The sequence below is a fragment of the Pinus tabuliformis genome, chromosome 1_2, assembly GCF_031772625.1.
Source record: "Pinus tabuliformis cultivar Carrire ecotype Pingquan chromosome 1_2, CPIR1, whole genome shotgun sequence".
In the NCBI taxonomy this organism is placed as follows: Eukaryota; Viridiplantae; Streptophyta; class Pinopsida; order Pinales; family Pinaceae; genus Pinus; species Pinus tabuliformis.
The window spans coordinates 260,054,665-260,080,507 of record NC_142298.1 but is presented as its reverse complement, the minus strand read 5'-3'; positions in this window follow the sequence as shown (position 1 = coordinate 260,080,507).

The window sequence follows — 25,843 nt, the reverse complement described above, 5'->3', positions numbered from 1 at the left end:
GATGGAGCCATACTAACTGCAAATAGTCATGGTGACAAATTTTAGTGTAACAGTGCCAACATGTCAAAGAAACACAATGGAGCACTAGGTAAAAATGAATGTAAATAAAATAATAAGAGTGTGTGATAGAGAGTGTCATTGAGTTCCAAGTATGGTAAGGAGGGAGTGACAAGGTATGATAGGTAGTACCAAGGAGTGCCAGAGTGCCAAGATGTGTTAGGTGCCAGGGTGTGCCAATGCATGCTAGGGAATTTTAGGGAGTGACATAGAAACACAAGGGAGAACTTGTTAAAAATTCATGGAAATGACTGAATGAGAGTGTGTGATAGGGAGTCTCGGCGAGTTCCACATGTGCTAAGGACGGATTGACAAGGTTATATGCTAGGCAATGCCAAGACATGGTAGAGTGTCATGGCATGTCAGGGATTGATAGGGTGTGCTAAGGAGTGTCAAAGCATGCAAAGAAATACAACATATGCTATCATGTGCCACATAGTTCCAAGGGATTGTTAGACATATTAGGTGTTATGGCATGTCAAGATGTAAACTGTGTTTCTTAGCTTTTGTATGGCCACGGTTGGACGTGAGCCTTGACTTGATAAATTGTTAAGTGGGATGAGTTGAGCTTGGACATGAGTGGCCTAAGATAAGTTATAGGAAGTTCTTAGGTGAAAAAGGCATAGTATAATTGTAGTTGTTAGTGCCTAAATCTACCTCAGGCTGAGATAGGTAGGATCTAGGGTAACATCAAACCACGCATAACCTGGTAGCTAGCCCTACCAGGTCGGGAGAGGGCTCTCTCCTTGTCAATCTCAGAAAAGATGGCCTATGAAGCTTTGAGATGACTGATGTAATGACTTATTTTAGGCTAGGTATGTGTACAGAGGTGTTTTATTGAATTTGATGATGCTTTGTTGGCTCAAATGTGAAAGGCAAATTTGGGTCCAGGGAATGAGGCTCAGTTTTACAGAGATCTCTATGGGGCAAGGTAGGAAAATGGTTTAGTACTTAAAATTGAGTGAGATGAAGAGATTTTAGACTGTTGAGGAGTTTAAGAGGGCATGAAAGTCTCAGGTATCCTCTTCAAATAGCTGAAAACATAGATAACTAAACAAACCCTAGGTAGAGCACTGCACTTTCAATGTATTCTACCTTTCATCCTTGTTTGATTTAGTTAAGATGAAGCAAAGAGAGATAATGGCATACATAAATCTCATATAAACTTAAAATTATAGATTGAAACACAATACCAAAGCAAGATGCCACAAGAATCCCATAAAGTGTTGTAAACCCTGGTCTATTCCTTTGCCAAACTACTAAAAATGAGTATACAATGAAACTCCAAGCTTTCCCAAAAGTCCAACCATGCTAATGACTGAAAAATTACAAGATATAGGAAACCAACAAATCATCCTTGCCTCTAGGGGTCGAGCTCATAATATTAGGATCTGCTCCAACAAAATCTAAACTGAGAACTAAAAAGTAGGCAGTGGAACAGCTTGCCTCTAAAAACTAGGAAACTGATTCATTCAGTTGCAAACTACCTTTTGATAGATGAATCTACCTCTATGAGTGAAAATTTAGCATAATTACATCAAAATCCATCATGTAACATTAAATTACATCATTGTTTTGATAATTAGAAGGAAAAAAGTCATATTGTGAAAAAACTAGGCGAAAAACAGAGTTTTTGGCCAAAATTGAGCAAAATTCTTCCAATGCGTCATGCTGATTTCCTTGTGTGTAGTGCCTTTTTGCAGCTGATTTTGGAGGCCTTCCCGGTGTCCAAATTTGCTCCAAGTGGGATTTTTGGAAAGGTATTCCTGTCTACTTTCTATCACAAATGGAATTTTTGAATTTGGCCTCCATTTTCCCCTCCAAAACTGATTTCTCCCAACACTGCTTCCTGTGTGTCAAAAAAAGGGCAGAAAGGTCATTTTTTAGGTGTTTTTGACCTTTTTGGAAGCTCAAAACCTGTCAAAATTTCTTGGCCATTTGTGAGAATGCATATTTTTCCATGAAAAATCCAAAAATTCTGATTTTTTCTCAAAAGGAGGTCGCCATCAAAAGCGAGCGCAAGGTGGCGTGGCACATCGGGTAGAAAAGCCTGTTTTTTAAGGCAAAAATTCCAAAATTGCAAAAGTGTCCCAAACTTTTTGAAATTTGGGCTGAGTGTCCTCCATTAAGTGTTGTGTTGGGCCAAGGAAGCCTCAGACAATATCTGAAGTCTATCTTTCTCTTTTTGCCTCTGTGATGCCTTCTTCAACTTGGCCTTCAAGTTTCTAATTCTTGCCTTGCACACTTTGTTTCTTGCCAAGTAATGATGGGCCATGTGCCTCAACATATTTTTCTTTTGGTTGGCCTAGAATATTTTCCAAGTGTATATTTGCCCTCTACAACCAAGATTCACGATCAGCATCGATTTCTTTTTCAAGTGTTGTGAGCTTGACTTTCCTCCTTTTGGAAGCTTGCCGGTTTTGCCTTCATGTTTTTGAGCTCCATGGATGAGTGGGACTGGTGACGGGAGGATTTGATGCTGGTTGTAGGGTTTTAGGGAATGAAAGGGTTTAGGGGATGATATTTATGGTTTGGAATGGCAATTAGTGTTTTGGGGATATTTGACTAGGGTTTGGGATAGTGGGATTAGGGATTTAGGGTTAGTTGATTATGGATATGGGAAATGTGGAATGGGTAGATGAGAATGTAAAGAGAGGGAGAAAATGATTGAGGGAATGAAGGAGTGAGGGAGTGAGAAATGGCTAATAGTGGAATTAGCAGCAAGAAATACAACTCATAAACCCTATGCAATTGTTTTTGGACAAAAAATGCAAGGAGGTAGGGTTTTAATTTTTATCCATTAAATCACCATAAGCACCAAGAGAAATTCATTCATTGGTCATGGAGGGATGTTAACTTACTTGGGAAATGAAGAATTTAGCAATTTGAGAGTCTTTGGAGGAATATTTGAATGGATTTCAGGCTTTTTATCCCAATGCGCCGCGCCACTTCAATGCATAGCGCCAGTTATAAAATTACACTGCAGAATGCTACCCAATGCGCCGCGCCATCTCAATGCATAGCGCCTTTTTTCAAACACGTTTTTGAGGCCTTCCGAGTGTCCAAATCGGGCGCAGGATAGCTCGTTGGAAATATTATTGAGTTTAATTTCTAACCCAGCTAGAATGTTTCAATTTGGATTTCATTTTCCCTATCAAAAGTCAAATGTCCCAATACTGGTCAAAATGTGAAAAATGAGGCTTCCTCAAGGCAGAGTGTTGTTGCAGTCAACTTTTGAAGGTCTTTCTCAACCCCAAATTGAGCTCATGATAGCTCATTGGAAATATATTTGTGTCTATTTATCATTTGACTCATCAAGAAAGTCATTTGGCCAACCAAGCTAGAAGAAATATTGATTTTCCCAAGGTCACTTCAGAGGTGCATCAATTCTCCTGAGGCAACTGTATTTTTGACATTTCTCTAAAACCATGACACCTGTGTAAAAACTGAAGGAGGTTTTTCTTCCTTGGCCTATTATGGACAAAAAAATCTCTCATTTTTTCCAAATGCATCTTTTTTTGCTCAGAAACATCATTGGAGTAAAACCTATCCCAATGTGTGGAACGGGGGATTTGTCAAAATGAAATGAAATGAAGAGGATAAGGGGCTTCTAAATTCTTGAGAAAATTTTGGGAAGTAAGGAGGGATGTTAGGAAGTAGGGGAAAGTGGAATTTCAAAGATTGAGTGAGGGGAAGGGGTCCAAAAGGGCAAAACATAGGTCTAGCCTAGAAAATTGTCAAGTTGTAGCAAGAAACTAGGGTTTGTGCGAAAATGAGGAATTTGAGGGATATCAGTGATGGGAAGTGTTTAATAAGGTACATTAAGGATAGGGGAAGGTGTATGAACATCAAGATACACGTTTTGCTGATGATTCGACCATCCAAGAGAAATTACCTTCAAAACCCTAGGAGAGAGAAATGAACCTTACCTAGGCACAACTGAAGCATGAACAAGGTGTAAAATGACCCATTGGAACTTGACATGATGATGAAAACCCTATGAATGATGATAAACTCAGTTGAATGGTGACATGGACCAACATTTGGACAACTTTGAAAGGAGTAAAAGCAAACCCTATACCTAATACCTAGTGACCAAATTTTACTTGAAGACTCACTGAAATGATGAAATTTGAACTTGACACCTTTAAATCACTTTGTAAGAGCTTGTTTGATCACTGGAGGAAGGCTGCAAAGACTGACACTAACATTGGCTCCAATGGGGATGGTAGCTACTTGGAGGTGCCAAGAAAGCCAGAAATTTGGAAAGCAGACAGTGCCTTCTTCCATTAGGCAATGGAGTCAAAAAATCAAGTTGAAAACTGACGACTTAACGACACAAACTAACTCTCACTCAAATAAAAACTGACTCAATACTTAAACACAACCAACAAACTGGAAATGATGCTCAAAGTAGAGCTTATTCAATACCACCTACTCTAGTCGTTCCATTCTTCACCTGATTAAGTGAAGTGAAACAACTGATGCAACCAAGTAAGAATTCTGGTTGTTGTTTGCATTCTCCACAAGTGCTTGTTTATGAACAACAAGAGAGAACTACTGAAAGGAAACTCCCATGAAAACTTGGAAATAGATCCGTTGAATGATATGGATTCTATATTCGCCTCCAAAAACACTGAATAAGGATCTTGAAGTTCATGCACACTGGGACTTAGCTCATCCAATGGATTACTTCTCTTCTCCTCATTCCATGAATGCAAACTTTCATCTAAGTTTTGTGACAAGACTCCTACTGAAAATGACAAATAAACTGGCTGTCGGATCAAGTTTGTATCAATACTTTCTTCAAGCTCACAGGTAGCTAATGGAGAAGGACTTTGACTGTAGACATCATCCAACACATCAGCTATTGGATCATGAAAAACTTGAAAAGACTGTTGCAACCCATTTTCTATTGGCTCTGATGAGATTGCATGATTTCCTACATGCTGCTCATTTGAAGATATACTATGCAATTTACCCTTCAAAAACTAAAATGATTCAAAACAAAATGGTACGGAATCATCTTGTATCATTTGATCATATGTGCCAGCTTCCAAGTCTTTATTTGCAACTTGAAAATCAATGGGGTTCGGGAGTTGCAACTCTGGATATGAAAAGTCTTGAACAAGGTTTTCATTGCTCTCAAGATGGTCCAAATCAAGACTTGTCGATAGTTGATTTATGATTGCATGAAAGTTGTCTCTAACGAACTGAAATGAAGCAAAACAAAAAGGCAAATATCCTTCACTTACTTCAAAATTTTCTGCACTTTCCTCATCATTTCCATAACTAATATGTGACGACTGATCACTGTATTCGAACTACTGAAAGTGAACTTCTTCCTCCCACAAACTAGCTGTTGGTTTGTCTATAAAATTAGCTTCTGGTTGGAGAAAATAATCATCATCATATGGATCAAACTAAGGAAAATCATCAGTATAAAACACATCATCAAGCATACATGTCATATCAACAGATCTCTCTTCTCCAAGATGATCTATAAAACAATCATTATCAGATATATGACAACTGGGATAAGAAAAAAGATGTTTTGGATCAGCAACTTGTTGTTCTTCAATCAGCGAGCGATGGGCTTGAACACTATACTCATTCCTTGGGATGATCCTCTGCATCATCTCTTCCATTTCACTTACCAAATGTCAAGTTTTACCTCTAGAGATGTTGATTCCTCCAGATCTATGTTTTTCATCTCTTCTTCCTTCAACGTTTCCCTTCGAATCAGCAAATGAGCCTCTACATCTACTACATTGTTCTGCATCTCTTCAAGTGTTGCAAGATTCCTTTCTCTCAGTTGGAACTCCATTTTCGGGTCAAAGGCACCCGGGTACTGCAAGAGAGCGGATTTAAGAGGAGGTCTTATATTAACCGGCATCAAAAAATAAAATTGGTTGAATATGGCAGAAAACTGTTGTACTGTCTCCCCTAGCAATCTTTTCAGCTGGTTATACTCTTCTATAACCAAGAAAGGGTTTTGTCTGACCCCCTACCTGTCAAGGAAAATTTTGACGAATTGCTGGAAATCTGAGATGCTCGCATTAGGCAGGGTGTTGAACCAACTCTTGACTTTACCTTGCAAAGAAAGAGCAAAAAGCCTAATATTGACATCCTCTTCATCAATTTCAAAAAGGTCAAGAAAGGACTCAAAATTCAATACATGTCTCTCAATAGTGATATTGTCGCGTTCACCATAAAATATTGGTAGATATAGATCATGATTTTTAGGGAAAGCATGGGATATAGGAGGTATAGGGGTATGTAAAAAAAGTATAGAATCATTCTTGATCTCTTGAGGTTCATCAGTTTGAAGACGGTCATCACAAGATTCAGAAGAAGGGTCTTGATCAAGCTCAAAGGCATGCAAATCTTTGGTATTCACAATCTTCAGAGGGAAGGAATCAAATGCAGGCCGAAGATCTTTTCTCAAATACAATATACTTTGGAAAGCCTTCTTGACACTCTCGGGAAAAGAGAAGAAATAATTTATGACAAAGAACAAAATGTCTTGGATGAAATTCCAACTTGAATACCAGATCTTTCCATATTGTCCTTTCATGTTTCTGTTGGTCAGGTTCATCCTCTAGTGGAGTCCTTGGATCTGATCTCAAAATTGATTTAGAGTCGTCAGGTGAAAGATTTCAGCCTTGTGGTGTTTGATCGTTGTCCACCATCAACAATCAGATTTGAACATGATTATATTTTGTTGAGGAAACCAGATGTTCAGTTTATAAACTAGACCGGAGATTGACTGAAGCAGCATTCATCTACTTTCACTAATGCAAAGCAAGAGCGTTTTGAAGGCTACCTGGCTAACTTCAGGCTCCATCTGTAGTCTATAAAGCAAACAACAATAACAAACAAACTTTTCTTCCCCAGTGGATTCGCCACTATGTTAGTGCCTAAATCTACCTTAGGATGAGAAAGGTAGGATCTAGGGTAACATCAAACCACGCTTAACCTGGTAGCTAGCCCTACCAGGTCGGGAGAGGGCTCTCTCCTTGTCAATCTTAGAAAATATGGCCTATGAAGCTTTGAGATGACTGATGTAATGACTTATTTTAGGCTAGGTATGTGTACAGAGGTGTTTGATTGAATTTGATGATGTTTTGTTGGCTCAAATGCGAAAGGCAGATTTGGGTCCAGGGAATGAGGCTCAGTTTTGCAAAGATCTCTCTGGGGCAAGGTAGGAAAATGGTTTGGTACTTCAAATTGAGTGATATGGAGGGCTTATAGACTGGTGAAGAGTTGAAGAGGGCATGAAAGTCTCATGGATCCTCTTCAAATAGCTGAAAACATAGATAACTAAACAAACCCTAGGTAGAGCACTGCACTTTCAATGTATTCTACCTTTCATCCTTGTTTGATTTAGTTAAGATGAAGCAAAGAGAGATAATGGAATACATAAATCATATATAAACTTACAATTACATAAGGAAACATAATACCAAAGAAAGATGCCACAAGGATCCCATAAAGTGCTGCAAACCCTGGTCTATTCCTTTGCCAAACTGCTGAAAATGAGTATACAATGAAACTCCAAGCTTTCCCAAAAGTCCAACCATGCTAATGACTGAAAAATTACAAGATATAGGAAACCAAAAACTCATCCTAGCCTTTATGGGTTGAGCTCATAATATTATGAGTTTTTCCAACAAAATCTAAACTGAGAACTAAAAAGTAGGCAGTGGAACAGCTTGCCTCTAAAAACTAGGAAACTGATTCATTTAGTTGCAAACTACCTTTTGATGGATGAATCTACCTCTATGAGTGAAAATTTAGCATAATTACATCAAAAAAAAATAATTTCACATTAAATTACATCATGAGTTTGACAATTAGAAGGAAAAAAGTCAAATTGTGAAAAAACTAGGCGAAAAACAGAGTTTTTGGCCAAAAATGAGCAAAATTCCTCCAATGCGCCGCGTTGATTTTCCTATGCATATCACCTTTTTGAAGCTGTTTTTGGAGGCCTTTACGATGTCCAAATTTTCACCAAGTGGGCTTGTTGGAAATGTCTACCTGTCTAATTTCCAGCACAAGTAGAATTTTTGAATTTGGCCTCCATTTTCCCCTCCAAAACCGAGTTCTCCCAACACTGCTTCCTGTGTGTCAAAAAAGGGGCAGAAATGTAATTTTTGAGGTGTTTTTGACCTTTTTGGAAGCTCAAAACCTGTCAAAATTTCTTAGCCATTTGTGAGCATGCATATTTTTCCATGAAAAATCCAAAAATTCTTAGGTTTCCTCAAAAGGAAGTCCCCATAAAAAAAGAGCGCTAGGTGGCATGGCGCATTGGGCAGAAAAACCTGTTTTTTAAGGCAAAAATTCCAAAATTGCAAAAAGTGTCCCAAATTTTTTGAAATTTTGGCTGAGTGTCCTCCATTAAGTGCTATGTTGGGCCAAGGAATCCTCAGCCAAGATCTAAAGTCTATCTTTCTCTTTTCACCTCCATGATGCCTTCTTCAACTTGGCCTTCAAGTTTCTAATTCTTGCCTTGCACACTTTGTTTCTTGCCAAGTAATGATGGGCCATGTGCCTCAACATATTTTTCTTTTGGTTGGCCTTCTCTAGCATATTTTCCAAGTGGATATTTTCCCTCTCCAACCAAGATTCATGATCAGCATTGATTTCTTGTTCAAGTGTTGTGAGCTTGACTTTCCTCTTTTTAGCAGCTTGTCAGTTTTTCCTTCATGTTTTTGACCTCCATGGAGGAGTGGGACTGATGAGGGGAGGATTTGATGCTAGATGTAGGGTTTTAGGGAATGAAAGGGTTTAGGGGATGATATTAGGGTTTGGGATGGAAATTATGGTTTTGGGGATATTTGACTAGGGTTTGGGATAGTGGGATTAGGGATTTAGGGTTAGTTGATTAGGGATATGGGAAATGTGGAATGGGTAGATGAGAATGTAAAGAGAGGGAGAAAATGATTGAGGGAATGAAGGAGTGAAGGAGTGAGAAATGTCTAGGAGTGGAATTAGCAGCAATAAATACAACTCATAAACCCTATGCAATTGTTTTTTGACAAAAAATGCAAGGAGGTAGGGTTTTAATTTTTATCCATTAAATCACCATAAGCATCAAGAGAAATTCATTCATTGGTCATGGAGGGATGTTAACTTACTTGGGAAATGAAGAATTTAGAAATTTGAGATTCTTTGGAGGAATATTTGAATGAATTTCAGGCTTTTTAGCCCAATGCGCCATGCCACTTCAATGCGTAGCGCCAGTTATAAAATTACACTGCAGAATGCTGCCCAATGCGTCGCACCATCTCAATGCATAGCGCAACAAGTTTTGGAGGCCTTCCTGGTGTCCAAATTGGGCGTGGAATAGTGCGTTGGAAATATTATTGAGTCTACTTTCCAACCCAACTTGAATTTTTCAATTTGGAGTTCATTTTCCCTGTCAAAAATCAAATCTCCCAAGACTGGTCAAAATGTGCAAAATGAGGCTGCCTCAAGGCAGAGTGCTATTGCAGTCAACTTTTGAAGGTCTTCCTCAACCCCAAATTGAGCTCATGATAGCTCATTGGAAATATATTTGTGTCTAGTAATCCTTTGACTCATCAATAAAGTCATTTTGCCAACCAAGCTAGAATAAATCTTGATTTTCCCAAGGTCACTTCAGAGGTGCATCAATTCTCCTGAGGCAACTGTATTTTTGACATTTCTCTAAAACCATGACACCTGTGTAAAAAATGAAGGAGGTTTTTCTTCCTTGGCCTATTTTGGACAAAAAAATCTCTCAATTTTTCCAAATTAATCTTTTTTTGCTCAGAAACATCATTGGAGTAAAACCTATCCCGATGTGTGGAACAGGGGATTTGTCGAAATGAAGTGAAATGAAGAGGATAAGGGGCTTCTAAATTCTTGAGAAAATTTTGGAAAGTAGGGAGGGATGTTAGGAAGTAGGGTAAAGTGGAATTTCAATGATTTAGTGATCATAATGAGTCCAAAAGGGCAAAACACAGGTCTAGCCTAGAAAATTGTCAAGTTGTAGCAAGAAACTAGGGTTTGTGCGAAAATGAGGAATTTTAGGGATATCAGTGATGGGAAGTGTTTAATAAGGTACATTAAGCATAGGGGAAGGTGTGTGAACATCAGGATACAATTTTTGCTGATGATTTTACCATCCAAGAGAAATTACCTTCAAAACCCTAGGAGAGAGAAATGAACCTTACCTAGGCACAACTAAAGCATGAACAAGGTGTAAAATGACCCATTGGAACTTGATATGATTATGAAAACCCTTTGAATGATGATACACTCAGCTGAATGGTGACATGGACCAACATTTGGACAACTTTGAAAGGAGTAAAAGCAAACCCTAGACCTAATACCTAGTGACCAAATTTTACTTGAAGACTCACTGATATGATGAAATTTGACCTTGACACCTTAAAATCACTTTGTAAGAGCATGTTTGATCATTGAAGGAAGGTTGCAAAGACTGACACTAATAGCAGTAACAGTAACTTGGTCAATTTTTTGTTGTCCAGGAAGGACTTGGTTGGGTTCCCAAGTCCCAAAAAAAGTAAGGGTAGTTGTGAGGGCATGAAAACTAAGGAGTGTTAGGGCATGCCACAAAATGAAAATACATGCTAACATATGCCAAACAATGTTAATGCATATTGATGAGTGTTAGAGAGTGCCAAGGCATCACAAGGGAGAACTAGATCAAAATGCATGGAAATGAACGAATAAGAGTGTGTGCCAAGGAGTGTCAGTGAATTCTAGGTGTCCCAAGAATGAAGTGTGTTAGGAGAAGTTCGTAATAGGACTTGCAAGAGGAAATAATATGGTTGTAATAAGGGTCTAGAGAAATTAGTTTCAAACAAATGGATACTTTGGGTTGGGCATAATACAGTTTTTCCAATGAATTGGTTGGGTTCCCAAGCCACAAAAAAGTAAGTCTATCTATGAGGGCATTACAGCTACAGAGTGCCAAGGTGTGCCAGGGAATGCTAAGAAGTACTAACACATTCTATAAAGTTTCAATGCATGTCGAAGAGTGTTGGGGAGTGTCAAGGCATCACAAGGGAGAACTAGGTCAAATTGCATGGAAATGAACGTATAAGAGTGTGTAACAGGGAGTGTTAGAGAAGTGCAAGTGTCCCAAGTTCGAAGTGTGTTAGTAGAATTTCATAATAGGACTTGCGGGAGGAAAGCCTACAATTGTGATAATGGGATGGAAGAAACAGTTTCATACAAAGCAATACTTTGGACTAGAAAAAACACTATTTTTTCAATGACTTGGTTAGGTTCCCAAGTCGCAAAAAAAGTAAGGCTATCTATGAGGCCATGACAACTAGGGAGTGTCAAGGTGTGTAGGGAATGCTAGGAAGTGCTAACACTGTTGGCATTATGGCTAAAGTGTTGTCCTTGATGGCAACCCATTCAGGTGATAGATCACAGTACTTCAAGTCAGCAGCAGAGATTGATGATCAGCTATCAAATATTGAAGAAAATAAGGGGTACGCAGGTACACCTTACATAAGGTGCGTACACGCAGGTCGGTGTTACACAAAGTGCGTACATACCCGCAGTTATCCCGTTCAGGAGGTGCGTACCCCCAGTGCACATATTTCAAGGCAGAGAAAAGCACACGTGGGGTTTCTTATGTTTAACCTTTGGTATTTAGCCGACGGTTTTGTGTTATTATGGTGTCGACCCGTGGTATTGATCCATGATTTAAGGAAGAGCTTTCCTATATAAAGCAAAGGAGATCATTTGGCTTGAGCATGTTTTGTGTTGAATATCTTATGAGGGCTAGATCTGAAATATTATGATCTCTTGGGAGTAATGTCTAGATCTAAATAAGGCGAATCTACTGATGGATTGAGATCTCTTCGGCGCATGTTCAGATCTGTAGATCTGACTGTCTGGGTTATTTCTGAAGTCTTGAAATCATCTATGCCCGAAGGTACACAGGTACAGTGAAAGAAAAGTGCGTACATACGCAGGAACGAAGCGTTTCAGGTGCGCTGGTACGCAGGCACAGAAGGGTTGCAGGTGCGGAGGTCCGCAGGCAGTTCAATGGATACAGTGCGTATGTAAGCAGGCGAGCAGTTGAGCAGGGTGCGTATGTAAGCAGGCGAGCAGTTGAGCAGGGTGCGTATGTAAGCAGGCGAACAGTTGAGCAGGGTGCGTACGTAAGCAGGCGAGCAGTTGAGCAAGGTGCGTACGTAAGCAGGCGAGCAGTTGAGCAGGGTGCTTACTGTAAGCAGGCAGTACATGGGTGAAGCTGCTTACTTCTCTTAAAATCTCTGTTTATCATTGCTGTGTTCTGGGTTTGGTTCTATTATTGTTGATCTGGTTACTATAGTTGACTGGGTGATTCTCTTATACTTGATGATCATTTGATGCTTATGGATCCAGTTTGAAAATTTATGAAAAGTGGTCCTTGTAAGAAAAGAAGTAGGGGGTTGTAGCTCCCTTCCAGGAGAGACTGGAAAACGAGAGAGAGTTGTAGCTCTCTGCAGGTTGCAGCCTGCGTACTGGTAAAGGACTGCACCAGTACAAAACCATTGTAAAAGGAGTTTCTAATTTGAAAGAAGATAGAGACATATTGCAGCAGGTGGTTTTCACCCACATTGGGTTTCCACCTTACATCTTGTGTTCTTTGGTGTGACTATCTGTTTTCTTTGTTCATGCTCATTATTTTATGGTACTGACATGCAAAACTAATTCAAAGAACAAATAAGGAAGATTTATTAAAAGAATTAGATAATACTGATTCACCCCCCCTCTCAGTATTATTTCCAACAAACACATGCTAGAAAATTCCAAGGAATTTTTAGGCATGTCAAGTGCTAAGGCATGCCAAGATGTACTAGGTGCTAGGGTGCGGTGCCAACACATGTTAGGGAGTGTCAGGGAAACACAAGGGATGACTATTTTTATTTGTATGGAAATGAATGAATATGAGTGTATGTTAGGGAGTGTTAGAAATTTCTAGGTGTGATAAGGAGGGAGTGACAAGGTATGATAGGTAGTGCTAAGGCATGACAGATTTCTAGGAAAGAATTACAAGATGTGGCAAGTGTCATGGTGTACTAATGTGTGCCAGAGAGTGTTATGGAGTGCTAGGGAAATACAAGGGAGAACTAAGTCATAATGCATGGAAATGAATGAATAAGAGTGTGTAATAGGGAGTGTCAGTGAGTTCTAAGTGCGCTAAGGAGGAGTGACAAGGCATGCTTATCAGTTTCAAGGAATGCTAGAGTGATAGGGTGGCATGTGGCCAAGATGTGCCAATGCATGCAAGGAAGTGTTAGCTAGGAGTTCTAGGGAAACACAAGGGGGGACTATGTCAAAATGCATGGAAATGAACAAATAGGAGTTTGTGATTGGAAGTGTCAATGAGTTCCACGTGTGCTAAGGAGGGAGTGACAAGGTATGCTAGGCAGTGTTAAGGCATGCTAGAGGCTAAGGTGACATGCCAAGATGTCCTAAGTGCTAGGGTTTATCAACATGTTCCAAGGAGTGTTAAGGAGTGCTAGGGAAACACAAGGGAGCACTAGGTCAAAATGCATGGAAATGAATGAATAAGAGTTTTTGACCTGGAGTGTCAGCGAGCTCTAGGTGTGATAAGGAGAGGGTGACAATGTATGTTAGGTAGTTCCAGGGAATGCTAGAGTACTAGGGAGGCATGCCAAGATGTGTCAGGTGTTAGGGTGTGCCAATGCATGCTAGGGAGTGTTACGGAAACACAAGGAATAACTAGGTCAAAATGCATGGAAATGAACGAATAAGAGTGTGTGACAGGGAGTGTCAGCGCATTCTAGGTGTGTTAAGAAGGGAGTGACAAGGTTATATTCTAGGAAGTGCCAAGGTATGCTAAAATCCAAAGGTGTGTCAGGAATTTCTAGGGTATGCAATGGAGTGTCAAAGCATGCCAAGGAATGTGGGGGATGCTAACACATGCCACATAGTGCGAAGGAATTCCAAGACATGCCAGGTATTATGGCATGTCAAGATGTAGACTTTGTTGCTTATGTGTTTTACAACCACGGTTGGATGTGATGAGCATTGTCTTGGTAAATTGTTAAGTGGCATGAGTTGAGATTGGACATGAGTAGCCTAAGATGAGTTACAAGTAGTCCTTAGGTGAACAAGGCATATGTTGAATTTCCACGAAACATGAGAATACGGGTTTGGTATTAGAATATTTGATGCAAACACACTCAAGTTCCACAACACACCTACTTTGCACAATGAAATATACACACATTAGGGAATCAACTAGTGCACATGACTATTTTTAACTTTTTCAAACCCTTCTTTGTTATATTACAAACTATAATAGAACAAGCTAGAGCTTCCATACCAAGGATTGTGGCCCTTTACAATCACACTAATACAAGGAATACAACTAGGGCTTGGTGTTATTCCTTTGAAAACCAATCTACCTTGAACAACAAAATACTTGACCTACTTGTTGATGGCTGCCACACACAACCCTTTTAGTCCACATCTCCTGAACACATCTAGCAGTTCTTCTTTCCTCCCATTCTACAAGTCCTCAATCTTCCTCTATCAATGAAATCAACTCCTTTATGTTACTAAACTTGGCTCAACAAATTTTTCCCTCTAGCTACCTCCTTTTTCCTTCAAGGTCTGCAACACTTAGGGTCTTCGATCAATTTTTCACAACTCCATCTGTGAACATCTCTTTGGTCTTCCCACTTTTTCCATAATGTTGCTCCAAGATGACAAGTATAGGGTTATGTAGGCTTCCCTTCTTCTCAGTGACTTAATCCTCTACAATACAGTGAACTAGGGCTAGTTGGCTAGCCCACTTGACCACAACTTTTGTACTTCAAAGTCTGCACGTCCTTAGGCCCACTACACCTGCCCTTCTATCAGTCTTGTTGTCCTTCACAAGTATAATACTTAGGGGTCTTCTTTAACAGTTGCCTAACGACCCTTCAACTGTACTTGTACTACCATTAATTTTCCCAACCACAGTCAATTATTTTACTGATCTAGGGCCCACAACATTGCCCTCATTTAGGGCTCTTCAAATCCACCACCTAATAATGATTTGAGTCCTCTCAAAATCATTATTATTATGTACCAATTTATTTGTTTTCCAATCTATGAACAAATCTGAACTACTCCTCTTATCATCCTTCTAACAATCTGTAGATGACTAAACTAGGGTCACAAATCATCCACTAATAGTCCATTGACTAATTTTTTATAGGTTGCTTCAAATCTCTATCCAAAATTCTATGGACAATCCACTAAAATCAACTCCTCTTCATGTCAATCCATTCCTCATATGGCACATTTATTCTACTCATGTTCCACCCTCCTTTGGATCTGTTATCTCCACACATACTTCTGCAAACTATCTTCCATATATGTGGTCTATATTGCAGAGATAAACCTCTCTCTAAGGGTCACAACCCCTCTTCTTCTACACAGATTTGTCACATCCTTAAGGGCATTCCTTATAGACTAAATATGTTAGGAAATCGCCCTAACTAGGGAATTATAATTATGTTCTAATTGCTTTAGAACAAACCCTATCCACCCATAGAAAAAACAAAACTCTTTCCTCCATAAGAGAATCAACCTATCTCATATGGATCCATAGATTATGGGAATTTCTTTGACTAAATCTTGACTAGAACTTCATAACTTTGCAACCCTCAAACTACGATTACCTCATTCAATATTACACCTGCGACTACTTATGTTCTGACCCTAAATTCCAGTGTAGACCCTCCTCCATTTATGTTTGTCTTTATCACATACCATGTGGCCTACTAAACACAACAAGACAAGCTCTCAACCTTCACTAATATTCCAAAATTTGATTTAGCCTTCACACTGAAACACCACTAAAATCATATTCCCAAATTCTCAGGAGCTGCCTTTCTTGAGCTCGATCTACCAAAATAGAACCAACAATATGCCATCCTACTTTCTAGCTCAAACCCATTAAGGTATGTGATATTCTTGTGAACCCTCACATGATGATATTTCTCTTGGTGGATGATCATGGCTTCCCTTTAGCAACCCTTACTCATCCCTCTAATTTGACCTACTTTAGGACTACATCTCTCCTGGTCTCCTTAATTAAATGAGATCCTTCTCACTTGATGTTCCTGCCTTCATACTAAGTCCTCCTTAAATATCTTTTCCTAGATAGGCCTCATAGGAACCCTCTAGAACTTATGATTTTTAACCACTTAGACATTAGGAAATATTAATTTTCCTTTTTAATTTTCTTTTAGATTTTAAACCCCATCTTGGGTCCAAAATCCCTTCTCTTGGGTTCTTTTCCCACAAATCATTTTGCGACCAAATTCACACAAACTCATCTCACTAGGCTTGTGGAGTACCTCCCAAGCTACACAATTCAACAACATAGTCTAGTTTTAATAACCATAACTTGGTTAAGCTCTTGTAGTCAAGTGAGGACTTGGTTGGGTTTCAAAGTTGCAAATTAAGGGTATTTGTGAGGGCATGATGACTAGGGAGTTTCGAGGCATACCAATGAATGAAGGGCATGCTAACACATATCAGTCAATTTCAATGCATTCTAAGGTGTTAGGGAGTGTCAAGGCATCACAAGGGAGAACTAGGCCAAAATGCATGGAAATAAACAAATAAGAGTGTGTGTCAGGGAGTGTCAGTGAATTCAAGTGTGCCAAGGATGAAGTGTGTTGGAAGAAGTTCATAATATAATTTGTAAGAGGCAAGCATACTGTTGCAATAACGGGCTCGATAGAGCAGTTTTATACAAAGGGATACTTTGTGCTAGGAACAACCATGTTTTACCTTTAGCTATTATTTTTATATGACTTGTGGCACACTTTGGTCAAATTATCATGTCTTAAACTATTTTAGACAATTGCATATTGTACATTGTTGTGTATAAGTTTTGGGGCACTCGGCTTCTGTTGGCTTATATCTTGTGTGTCTTGTTCATATTTTGTTTCTTGCAAACTCTCAGTTAATGCTCTATTTTTTATATGAATTGGACATACATGTGAAATATTTCATATGCAAGTTATGTTGCTTAGTTGTTTTATGGCCATGGCTAGATGTGATCCTTGTCTTGGTAACTTCTTAAGTGGGACAAGTTGATCTTGGACATGAGTGACCTAAGTTGAGTTATAGGCAGTTCTTAGGTGAACAAGGCACAATCTACTTGTAGTAGGTGCAACTGGTCAAGTTATTGCGGCTGAAGCAGTACAATGTCACATAAAATAGAGTAGCTGAGGACTTGATTGGATTCCCAAGTCATGAAAAAATGTAGGCTAGTTGTGAGGGAATTAATGCCAAGGTGTGGTAGGGAATGCTAACATGTGCCAGATAGTGTGAAGGCATGTCAAACATGCTAAGATGTGCCAAATTCTAAGGCATGCCAAGATGTGCAAGGGTGTGTAAACACATGTCAGGGACTGTCATGGAAAAAAAGGAGAAACAAGTTAAACTACAAGTAAATGAACACATAATATGGTTAATAAGTCATCAATTTACCTTTTATAAGAGGAGCATGCTAGGGACACCAACACTAGGTGCCAATAGGTACCAAGTGCCAAGTGTTACTGCATTCTAAGTGCCAAATATTCCTTTGTTACTTCTCATCTACTTTCCAATAATTGATCTCAAATAAATTTAATATTAAACCATGCCAAAGCATATCAAGGCATCTCAATGAATGCTAGACATGCTAATACTTTCCAAGTGCCAATGTGTGTTAGGGAGTGACATGCATGTTATGAAGTGGAAGGGCATGTCAAAGAGTGCTAAGGTGTGCCAGAGAGTGCTAATGCATGTTGAGGAGTGTTAGGGAGTACTAGGGAAACACAAGGGAGCACTAGGTCAAAATGCATGGAAGTGAATGAATATGAGTGTGTGTCAAGGAGTGTCAATGAGTGCTAGCTAGCATGCCAAGGAGGGAGTGACAAGGTATGCTAAGAACTAGTAAGGCATATTAGGGAATATCAAGGCATGTCAAGAAGTGCTAAAGTGTAATAGTGAGTTCCATTATGTGTTAACATGTGCCAAGGCATGCCAAGACATTCCAGATGATAAGGCATGCTAGGATGTGTAGAGTTTCGGGGTATGCTAATATGTGTCAAGGAGTGTTAAGGCAAAAAAAAAAAAAAAACCAAGCTAAAATGCAAGGAAATGAACACATAAGAGGGTTAATAAGTTAGGACTTTATCTTTTTCAAAAGAGGCATGCTAGGCACACTAATAATAGGTTCCAATATATGTCAAGTGCCAATGTGTGGGATGAGCCCCAAATTTGGTAACATTTTGGGCTCATTTGGCCTAACTACCCTTGCTCAACCCTTCATTTTTCATAACTTATGCATCATTTTTTAGTGTATTTATGTCATTTGTACGAATGAGGGTAGTCACTATTCCTAGGTGGCTAACACATGTTTATTTCAGGTTTTTTTACATTTAATGGAGCAAAACCACGCAGATGAGGGCTAGGAGATAGCCAAGATGGGATTGAGATTTTGTAGGAAGGTTGTCCACAGCATTGAATGGCCTTCCTCGTGATCTTCACCCCAAAATCCAAGCTCCAACAGCCACCACCGAGCTAGAAGGCAGCCAAACGGATTTTGGGGAAGCAGCAGATTACTCTTAGTTTGGTCAGCCAAACCCCACTAATTTAGGAGGCCAGCTTGGCCCTCGTAATGTATAAATGATGAGGCTGTAGCCTTCGATGGGGACTTTTGAAACCTTGTTGCATATTCTAAACTACAAGCTGATAGCTCTGTTTTTCTCTTTTGTAAGCCATTTGTGGCATGTTATTTGACTTATGATTATTATCTTTTAATGGAAAGCAGGCAGATTTGAGTTCAGTTCTGAGTTCTTAAAGGAGCCATAGCTCTCGGGGTTGGGCCCAACCTGAGAGCCTAAGGCTTCCTTCCTTTGTATTGTTACCTTTCTTTCAGCATTGTATTTCTTTTCCTTTACATGCATTTGGAAACACAGCTTGCTGAGTTGAATTTCTTGGTGTGGTTAAGTAGGTTAGTTTTATGAACAGAGTTGCTTCAGTAGTTTAGATTAGAGTAAGGAGATTGGAGTTAATCAGAGTTCCAAAAAGGGTTGACTGCACACTCCTTTTCACCTCTGTTTAGGGGTTGGAATTGCAGACCGTGCCACCCACCAAAAACACTGTTTTACATGCTCATGCAAGCTTTGATGCAATGCTCTCGTTTGTAGCAATGTCCATGCGTTCAGATCTTGTGGAATGATTCTTTGCTTCAGTACCATGCATGATTTTCCTTAAAAATCACGTTGCTGTTCTTTGGTTTTATCAAAACAGTTAGAATAGGTTGATGAAATTTCGGTTATGTGCAAGACATGGATGATTTGTTTCATTTACACTGTGCAGTACTACTCCCTCACTCCCTTATCCTTCTAAGCCGTGCCTAGGCCATCTATTCATCTCCCAGTTAGACCACTTGCCTCCTAACTCTTCTATCACCCACGTTATTCTACCTTTTCGGCCTTCCATTCCCTCTACCCTCCGTTAGACCAACCAGCTTAGCACACCCCCTATTCATCTCATCTCTCTATCCATAAGCCATCACAAGCTCCCCTCCTACCTCCCTATCCATCCATACAGCCTCTTCCACTCATCCATCACCCAAAAATCCGATTGCAGAACATCCTGTAGGAATTACTGAACTTCCTGTAGAAATCCTGAACATCCTGTAGAACCCCTGCAGACTTCCTGTAGAAGCTCATAAACACAGTTGCTTGGCATCCAGACTTGGTGAAATTCTCTGAAAGGATGTTAGGGATTCCTTAGACCCTCTCTGAGCCTTCCTGACCTCTTCCAAGCATTCCTCCCCTTGATCTATCCCTACACAGTCAAGACCCAGCTAGAAGCACATGCATAATAATTCCAACAACTTGAGCAAAAATACAAAAATATGTTCTCTTCAGATGAAAGTAGTCTAGACACATGCATCTCACCTTAATAGAAGTAATGGCATCACTTTCAGTAGTTGCATTCCCACCGTTGCATCAGAAAGACTAGCTGGTAGAATTAGGGTTTGCTAGGGTTTTCATTTCTTGTTGGCTTTCAGTTCATTTTTTTGCAAAGTAGGTTAATTTCCTTTGAGTTAGCTTTCGTTCATCAGTTAAAAAGCTGCTTATGAGAGCTCATAGAAGTTGGCTTGAGCCCTAGCGGACTTGTGCCAGCTGACCAAGTGACAGCTGCGATAAGAGCTAGTACTTGTGCATACAGCACCGTCGCTTCCAAGTTTGTTACGAACCACCGGGTTGATAAAATTAGAGAAGGAAGCTCCAGGAGTTGTAGCATTATTGCTACAATACTGGAGCCCACCATCTTTTTGGCGCCGTTGCTGGGGAAGCGTCAGAGTATTAGTAATTGTTGCTTTTCTTCTATTTTCGCACTCTCGCCTTCTGCTAAGTAGTTTATTTCATTTCCATTCTGCAAAAGTAGCATAGACATTTCTTGCTTTCATAGATTAACATTTCAATTCCGCAATTTGATTTTTGCAAGCGTAGATTAGCATTTCAATTCTGCAAGCGTAGACTAGCATTTCCATTCCTGCAATTTCATTTGAGCAAAGTAGATTAGTTCTTTCCTGCTTTCATTTCAATTCTCCATTTTCATTTCAACAAGATAGTTAGTTGTAGATCAATCTGTTTCAGTTTTTGCAGGTACCAAAGAAAAAAAACAAAAGCAATCAAAAGTATTTCCATTTCATGCCTCGTAGGAATTGAGATAAAACAGGCAAATTCTTACCCAACACCCCCACCACATCACTGAGCCACCCTTCTCTCTTCTTTGGTGACAGTGATCCGGAAGAACCTATAGGTGAACCTCCTGAGATATACGAAGATCCTATAGCAGAAGAAGAGTTAGAGACCATTCTATCTGAAGCTATGGCTGACAATAGGGGAGAAGATGAGAGAATAGAAGGTGCCTTCCCCATCCGAGAGACCAATGGAGACATGAAAATGAAGAACATAAGCCCTTCTGCTTTACCTCACTTCCATGGACTGACTACTGAAGATCCTGATACCTTCCTGTTTGAGTTTGCTGTCCTTTGTCGAACCTATGACTATACTGAAGATGAGCAGAAGCTGAAATTCTTCCCCTCAACCCTTAAGGATGCAGCATTACGCTGGTTCATGGGCTTACCTGGGAACAGTATCACCACTTGGGCTCAGATGCAGCAAGCTTTCAATACCAAATACCGGGACTACTGTAGGTCCAAGGAAACCAAGGGATAAATCTTTCGGATGACCATGGGAAATGATGAGTCCTTAGAGGATTACGAGGAAAGGTTCCAACTTAGCTATAAACGGGCCAGATGCACACTTGACCCTGAATCCCTCAAGTTGGTTCTGCTCCGAGGAGTCCCTGAAGACCTCTTAGATACCCTTCACATGTTAGCTGGAGGAGATATTTACCAACTACCTTATGAGGACATAAAGATTGTGTTTAGAAACCACCCTATGGCAGCCCAGAAACGAGGTAGAGGAAACCTCCTCTCAGCTGTTATTCCTTTCTCCAAACATGAGTTTGCAAATCAATTAGAGGATCTCAAGAGTGAGGTGAGACATACCATTGCCATGCAACTTGATACATTCAGGATCCAGCAGAAGAAAGAAGAAGCTGAGAGGGCCTTGGCTATCTTCTGCCCTAGGTGTACAAGGAAACACCCTAAGAACGAATGCCCATTACATTCGGTTGAAGTATGTTTTGTTTGTGAGGAGGACCACCCCACAAACCAATGTCCCACCTTACCTGGGCTTAAAGCCATGTATCAAGGGACAGAAGCCCCCACTGAACCTCTCTATTTCCTCAACCAAAGGAGGCCACAAGCACCTAGACCTTACCAGCAGGGGATGGAAGGGGCACCCCAAGCTTATTACAGCCCCAACCAATCTACTCCTATGCCTTCCTGGGGTCCCCCTGCTCATCCTTCCTGGTATATGCCTCCTCCATGGTCTTACCCACCTCAGTACCATACTCAACCCACTACTCATTCGTATCACTCACATGCCCAGCCACAGCCTCAGTGGAATGCACCTCAATCGGGGTGGAGGCCCCAATACAACACTCCTCCTGCCATTTTGCCTCCACCACCAGTTCAACCACAATCATTACCTCCTGCTCCTCCAAGGCAACCTCAAATGCCTGCTCAACCGAACCCGAACCCCAACAACAGACAGGCCCAGCAGGTATATACTGGGGAAACATCATGCCCTACCTATGCTGTGGAGATCCAGGAGATCAATCTGCAGTCTGGAAAGACTCTTCCGGATCGCCAACCTCCTCCCCCAGAGGACGAGGAAGATAAATAGGAAAGTGAACCAAAGGCTATTCCACCCTTTCCTGAGAGACTAACAGCCACCACACAACCCAACCCAGAGGAGGACGAGCTTCTGGGAGAACTCAAACAGTTGTGTGTGAAAATACCACTTCTCCAAGCCATCAAAGATGTACCAATATACAACAAACTGGTTAAGGAAAAGTGTTTCAGACACCCAGACAGGCGGAAGAGAGATTCTTCAACCATCAATGTCATAGGACAACTGTCTGACCTTATGTTGGGACAAGTCATCTGCCCAAAGTATCTAGATCCTGGGAGTCCTGTAGTAGATGTCCACATCAATGGCACCATCATACCTCACACCTTGATTGATCTGGGGGCTGCCATTAATGTGATGACCAGAGATACCATGCTCAAACTCAACCTTCAGGGTTCCTTGAGGAAGACCTCGACAGTCCTACAACTAGCAGATCGCTCCACCGTGACTCCCGAAGGGATTGTGGAGGATGTCTTGGTCTCTGTTGACTCTTGGGAATACCCCGCAGATTTCTTGGTTCTGCAACCAAAGGCAAAGCTCACTGGATATCCTCTTATTTTGGGAAGGCCTTGGTTAGCCACTGCCGATGCTTACATAAGCTGTCGTGCAGGAAACATGACCATCAAAAATGGTCCTATGTCCAAGCAGCTAGTCCTATACCCTCCTGCCCAACCCTCATTAGAGCATGACTTACCACTTTGGTTGGAGGAAGGAGAAGAGGATGAGGTGTACTCAGCACCTTTGTGTACCCTAGACACCACTAGGGGAGATCCCCCAACCGAGGATGATTTGATTGAGACCTTGATCCAGAATCCACCTCCCAGTGCACTGTCCTTAGAGGAATTGGTGGAGGATGCCCAAGCCAACACCTTAGTGAACCTTTGTGTGACCAACCCTTTCACTCCTAGAGTCAAAAATGTGGAGTTCGGCCCTAAGAGAACGTTAAAGATCAGCTCCTCCCTATCTCCTTCCCAAGAAAAGGAGCTGTGTAGTCTGTTGGCCAGTCATCTAGATGCTTTTGCTTGGAGCTATAAGGAGATGAAAGGAGTCCATCCTTCGGTCTATACCCATCACATCTACATCAAAGAGGATTGTAAACTGGTTAGGCAACCCTAGAGGAGAATGAATCCAGCCCTTAAGGACATCGTCAAGGAAGAATTGCAAAAACTGTTGGATGCCGAATTCATTTACCCCATCTCAGATAGCGAATGGGTGTCCACTCTGGTGTTGGTTCCCAAGAAAAATGGGAAGTGGAGAATCTGTGTGGACTACCGAGAACTGAACAAAGCTACCAAGAAAGACCATTTTCCTCTACCTTTCATAGATCAAGTGTTGGATGGACTGGTAGGAAAGAAGTTTTTCTCTTTCCTAGATGGGTTTAGCGGGTACAACCAAATCCAAATCAGCCCAGAAGACCAAGATAAGACCACCTTCACTTGTCCTTGGGGTACCTTTGCCTACCGAGTTCTTCCCTTTGGACTATGCAATGCTCCTGCTACCTTCCAGAGAGCCGTCTTGAGCATCTTTTCTGAGCTGGTCCATGATGCGGTGGAAATCTATATGGATGACTTCACTCCTTATGGGTCCAACTTCCAGGAAGCATTGTCCAATCTGGGAAAAGTCCTAACCAAATGCATTGAGATGAACCTGTCCCTTAGTCCTGAAAAATGTGAATTCTTGATGACTGAAGGGACCGTGCTAGGCCATACCATTTCTTGCCAAGGGTTACAGGTGGATCCTAACAAAATTACTCTCATCAAGAAGGTTCCACCTCCTCAAAAGGTAAGGGATGTTCGGAGTTTCTTAGGATTAGCAGGGTATTACAGGAGATTCATTAAAGACTTCAGCAAGCTAGCCTCGCCATTGTTTGACCTCTTGGCAAAAGATGTGGAGTTTAAATGGACTGATGATTGTCAGAGGGCTCTGAATGAATTAAAGGACAAGTTGGTGTCTGCCCCAATCTTGAGAGGTCCAAACTGGGCCCCACCTTTCCACATCCACACTGATGCCTCGAACAAAGCCATAGGGGCCGCCTTAGGACAAGTTGAACAAAAACTTCCATATGCCATTTACTTTGTTAGCAAAAACTTATCCAAAGCAGAACTGAATTACACTGTAACTGAGAAAGAATTCTTGGATGTGGTCCATGCACTGAACAAGTTCCGACATTATATCACTGGCTATCAAACATTTGTACATACTGATCATGCTGCAATTAGATATTTAATGAATAAACCAGATGTGAATGCTCGTATTATTAGATGGTTACTTTTGTTGCAGCAGTTTGATTTGACTATCGTTGACAAACCGGGTAAAGAAAATGTTGTTGTTGACTTTTTGTCTAGATTGGATTTGTCCGCGGATGAGGATGGAACGGTGGATGACTAGATGCCCGATGAACATCTGTTTGCTATTTCAGTACTCTCTCCATGGTTTTCTTATATAGAAAACTACCTTGTTTCAGCACAGTTCCCTCCGCACCTATCCTCAAGAGAGAAGAGCAGAATCGTCAGAAAAAGTTCCTCATTCACTTGGATCGGGGGCAACCTGTTCAAGCTTGGCCCTGATCAGATCTTAAGGCGTTGTGCAAGGGAGGAGGAATTCTTTGATATCCTCCTCACCTGTCATGATGGGCCTTGTGGAGGACACTTTGCAGCAAAGAGGACTGCCTTCAAAATCTTGCAGGCAGGTTACTATTGGCCCACACTTCATCAAGATGTCAGAAGGTATATCAGCCAATGTGACCGATGCCAAAGGATGGGGAAACCGACTCAAAGGGATGAGATGCCTCTCCAACCTCAAGTGACTCTTGAGCCATTTGGGAAGTGGGGTATGGATTTTGTGGGTTCAATCAACCCTCCTTCGAGGCAAAGGTCTTACATCATTGTGTGCACAGACTACCTGACAAAGTGGGCAGAAACTAAGGCAATCAAAGCAGCGACAGAAGAAAAGGTGGCTGAGTTCTTAAGAGAAAACATCTTCTACAAATTTGGCTACCCAAGAGAGCTAGTCACCGATCAAGGAAGCCAGTTCACATACAACTTAATTGAAGACCTACTAGCTCATCACAAAATCAAGCATAGGACTTCCACCCCCTATCATCCTCAGGCAAATGGGCAAGTGGAAGTCACCAATAGAGCATTGGAAGGGATTTTGACTAAGGTGGTGAGCAGCAGTAGGAAAGATTGGGCAGATCGCCTGGTTGAGGCCACATGGGCTTACAACACCACTTGGAAGACCACAACCGGCTTCACACCTTATGAGCTGGTCTATGGGAAGAGAGCTTTGCTGTCAATCGAATTTGAATACAACACTTTGAGGATGGCAGCTCAGCTGGACCTAGATCTCAGGCATGCCCAACAAGAAAGGTTATTGCAGCTGAATGGATTGGACGAGCACCGAATGCAGGCCCTTCTTCACTCAGAAGTGGT